Below are 5,329 nucleotides of genomic sequence, written 5' to 3' on the forward strand. Positions count from 1 at the left end.
GAGTTGCTCGTCTCGAGCTCACTCACTAAGTCTTTTTAACAGACATAGTTGTTGTTTCTACTTGATGTAGTTTGTTTTTGATTACAGTTGTTGTAGCAGTGTGTTACCAGTATTGTAGTAGTTGGTTTAAAGCTATATCAATAAAGTTGTTGTGTTATAATAATAAGAATTAAATTAGAATAATACAATGTGTTTCAAGAGGATAGAGAACAGGAAGTCTCTTGAACCAAATCAGGTTTACAGTTTCTGGATCAATCGCTTGACGAGTCTTCACAATGATTTGACTCGTAACTACAACATCCTGTTTCAGGACCCAGGACTCTGTACCCATCTGGTTATCTCAGGGAAATACCACCTTGATATCTAAGAATGACAAGACTGACCAGGCCAAAAATTACCGGCTTGTCACGTGTGTCTATCTGTGTTCTACAAGACCCTCACCTCAGTCGTCAGACAGTGGATTGCCGGACATTTGGTTCAGGGAAACCTCATGGCATCGGAGCAGAAGGGTTGTCGGCAGGGTTCCTTTGGTGCAAAAGATCAGCTGTTGATTAACAAACTGCTTACCGAGGACTGTAAGACCACAGGAGGTTGAGCTTGGCTTGGGTGGACAGCCAGAAAGCTTACCATAGTGTGCGATGTCTTCAGCTGCATAAGATTAGTCCGGTCTTGTACAGGTTCTTGACAAGTATGATGAAGAGTTGGAAGACATCAATGGTGCTTTTCTACGGTGTATCATCAACATGAGGCTCTTGCGGATTAGACGAGGTATTTTACAAGATGATTCATTATCTTATCTTCTCTTCTGTATGGCTCTTAATCCTCTCAGTGTGGAGTTAGGCAGAACTGGTTACGCCTATTGGATGAGCACTGGATGTGGTGAGACTGCCAAACATCAGCTTGTCAGTCATCTACCTTACATGGATGATCTGAAGCTGTATGACAGAAATCCTGGTCAGCTGGAAGGGTTGTTGCACACGGTTCGTGCCTTCGCTGATGACATCCACATGACGTTTAGTCTGGACAAGTGTGCTGTTGCACAGTTTGTCAACAGCAAACTCTTTGAACATAATTCTGGGGTGACGGTAGGAAAAGTGGACACCATCAACTGTCTGGAATCGGGTCAAGTCTACAAGTATTTGGATGTAGATGAAAGTAACGGTATCCTACACAGCACTATGTGGGAGACACTCTGTCATGAGGACTTTCGTAGAGTGAAGGTGGTTCTCCGGACCGAGTTGTACGGTCAGAACAATTTATAAGGTTCTGGCCATCAATGGGTTTGCACTACCAGTTTTCACTTTGGTTTTGGTGTTATTTATTGCAGGACTGCGGACCTGAAGCAGCTTGATAGGCCGACCAGGAAACTTATTTCCATGCATGGTGTCCACCATCCTGCTGCAGACGTTGACTGAATATACGCTGCATGCACCGAAGGTGGTTGAAGGTTAAGCTGAGTTCACAATATGTTCCACTCACCTCCGCGATGCAGTGTGGCAAGCTGCTGATTGCCACATTCTACCGAGCGAACGTGTTTCCGAGCCTCAGTCTCTGTTTACAAGTCATATTTTGGCTGCAGTGTTTGGTGTCCCTGTTTGGCTGATGAGGCATAATAATTACTCGTATAGAGATACTAATTGCACTTGTGTTCTTGAATTTGACTTTGTTGCTGCTTCTTTGCCGCCGAAAAGCACAACAGATTAGGTATACACCCTATATTTCAGAGAAGGTAGGGAGCAGAACAATTTTGTCCGAAAATTGCGTTTTTACGATGCAGAGCCATTTTTACAGAGTACCATTCTAGAGCTATTACGCTGTACCTGTTCAGTGTTGTAAGACACTACTTCAAGTAAAGGATATCCCGGATAAGCCTGACCACCTGATTTCATGCTAGGTTGTACACGTGGTCAAACTTCAGTGGCAGTGAGCGGGTTGCCACAGAGATAGAAAAGTTTTCTATTTCCTGCGGCGTGCCGTTTTCTCTCACGGCAATTTTTTGTTGCTGTTCTTTACTGATGAGTGGCGTGCCGCTTGTTGCCGCTCAGCTGAACGGCACTTATTGTGAACCAACTTTTATAACAGATCGAGTTGACGTATCAGTCTTGTATTGTGGGGCTGGACTGTCCTTCGTAGCAGCTCTGATCTCTTCATGGAAATGGTACAGGAGTGTGATGCTTGGAGGTACCCTCATTCGATTCGATGTGTGGCCCGTCAGTTTACTGCACATTTGCGGGTGAGTCTGTCTAGGGAAAACAAGTTGCAGAGCTTGCATGGAAGTGGGACCTTCCCATGTGATGATGTCTTTGAGCAAGCGCCTCAGACAGATGCGAGACATTTTTGCACATGCAGCAGTTCTCATCGTGTACAGTCCTAGGGCAGAAAACCTGTGAATGGTCAGTATCACCGTCTCACTGAGAAACCACCTGTGGACATGCAAGAGACCTATGGATGGCTGAAGTCATCGAATCTTGCTGCTCAAGACCAAGCTATTCAGACCTGGTAATATGAGCACAACATTCTGCATTGAGATGTCGATCCCACTTGTCGCTTATGCAGTGCATACCTTCAGACAGTTGAGCACATTTTGTGGCAAGCTGTAGTGCCTTAGCACCGATGGACTACACTGATCGACACAATCAGGTGACCTCCATTATGCACTGAGACATTTGTCATCATTTTGGGGTTCCAGTGGAGAGTAGATAGTACCAGCATCATCTGATAGGCTTGTGGAGACGGGCGACATCCCTACTGCTAGGAAGATCGGTGCCAATTGTCCTGACATCTGTCTCAGGAATAGGAAGACGAACACTTGTCTTCTTATTGACATCAACTGTCCTGCAATTGGCAACATTGCCAGGAAACAGGCTGAGAAGTTGACGAAATACAGTGACTTGCGAGTGGAGGTAAGCCACATGTGGCAGTGTCGGACACTGGTTGTTCCAGTGGTGTTGAGAGCGTTGGGCATATTGCATGCAGGTATTGCACAGAGGCTGGACATTATTCCAGGTCATCACAACCTGCAGCACTTACAGAAAACAATGCTTCTTGGATCCAGCTGGATGCTACGTAAAGTCGTGTCTTCTGTTTAGACAGCTCCATGATGGTGTACGCGTCTCTGAGGCAGGGTTTGCCTCCGATGCTTACAAGAGACGTTACGAGCATGGCATAATGTGGCTTAGTGGTTAGCGACAATGACTGCCACTCCATGTTTTGGGGGTTCAAACCCCAGTGATGACAGTAAATTATGAAACTTGTCTGTCTTTCTTTTTTTGTGTCTCTTTAGCTTTGTCCATGAGACTATGACATGTTTCAGTCGTTGGGGAGTTTCTGTGGTCTGGCAAACGGTCTGTTGACAATGACGTTCAGCACTGTCCTGGTGGTCATTGATATCCACTAGGCATGCTGTCCCAAGTTTGCGGTCACCGTAATGCCTGGCTAGTCATTGGATACACCGTGTGGACTGCACAGAAACATATACCCTGCTGGGCTCATCTGCCGGTTGGTGGTCACCCAGATGGGGGTAATGACCCCACTTGCCCATCATGGAGGGGCATAACAACACATAATAATAATAATAATAATAATAATAATAATAATAACAGTGCTTCTGGGATCTACTCGGATCCTTCGTAAAGTCATGTCTTCTTTCTAGACAGCCGTGATGGTCTAAGTACTTCTGAAGCAGGGTTTGCTTCCGGTACTTGTAATAGACTTTACAAACCAGACTGATCTGGCTGAGCATGACATAATAAAATAATAACTACACGGAAACATGTACCCCGCTGGGCTCACCTGGCGGGTTGGTGGGCGCCCAGATGGGGGTAAAGACCCCACTTGCCCATTATGGAGGGGCATAGCGACACATAATAATAATAAGGTTCAATCCCGGGTGGCAACAGCAATATAATGAAACGAGTCTGTTGGTTCTCTCTCACTGTCTATTTGCTTGTGTCTGTGAGAGTAGACTTTTTTCCGTTGATGGGGAGTTTCTGTGATCTGGTTGGCAATGAGGATCAGTGCTTTCCTGGTAGTCATTGATCTCTCTCTCTCTCTCTCTGGGACTTACCTGCCGGGTTGGTGGGCACCCAGTTGAGAGTAAAGACCCCACTTACCCTACCGAGAGGGTGATGACAACATATAACAATGATGAAATACAGTGACTTGCCGGTGGAGGTAAGCCGCATGTGGCAGTGTTGGACACTGCTTGTTCCAGTGGTGTTGGAAGCATTGGGCACAGTGCATGCAGGTATTTCACGGTTTCTGGACATTATTCCAGGTCATCACAACTTGCAGCACTTACTGAAAACAGTGCTTCTGGGATCCAGTTGGATCCTATGTGAAGTCATATCTTCAGTTTAGACAGCCATGATACTCTTAAGCACTCTGAGGCAGGGTTTGCCTCCAGTGCATACAAGAGACCTTACGAACCAGACTGATCTTGTTGAGCATGACATATACAGCCTAGTGGTTAGAGTTCTGGTTGTCTGACCACGATGGGCTTGGGTTCAATGCCAGGTGGCGATAGCAATATGGTGAAACGAGTCTGTTGGTTCTTTGTCACTTTCTATTTGGCTATGTCTGTGAGAGTAGTCTTGTTTCCGTCAATGGGGAGTTTCTGTGACCTGGCATGGGGACCATAGCAATGAGGATCAGTGCTTTTCTTGTAGTCATTGATATCTACTGTGCCTTCTGTCAGAGCTGACAAAATCCTTGTAGCGCATGCAATCAATGAAGCTACTAGTGCCATATGGATTATACGGAAACATGTACATTTCTGGGACTTACAGTACCTGCCGGGTTGGTGCGTGCCCATTCTAGATTTATAATGTTGTCTTTATATACCTAGAGTGTAAAGACAACATTACAATAATAATAAAGCCACTATAGCCTAGTGATTAGAGTTCTGGTTCTCTGACCATGATTTAATCCCAGATGGCCGCAACAATATAATGAAACGAATTTGTTGGTTTTTTCTCACTGTCTCAGTGTCCAGAATAACGGGCAGACATCGGGCAATGTTCGGCCAATATCAGTATTTGTCTGGCCTAATAGAAAATTTTGTGGACACGTTGTCCGGACAAGTCTGATGCCCATGTTTTTGCAATAGCACATCCCATTATAGCAGTGCAGTACTGTCTGCAATAATTGCTTCAATTAACACCTAAACTAAACAATTTAGTGCATCGTTGTCAGTTTCTGTGGTGTTTACTATTTAATTGAGATGGCTGCTTTCAGTTTCCCACAGCTGGACCTTTCTTGCTATGTTGTCGATGACGTCGGGATGGAACTCTGCCCTATCGATGTGCCTTGTGGTTCGTTCCCGTGTCTG

Source organism: Corticium candelabrum, chromosome 17 (assembly GCF_963422355.1).
Source record: "Corticium candelabrum chromosome 17, ooCorCand1.1, whole genome shotgun sequence".
Lineage (NCBI taxonomy): Eukaryota > Metazoa > Porifera > Homoscleromorpha > Homosclerophorida > Plakinidae > Corticium > Corticium candelabrum.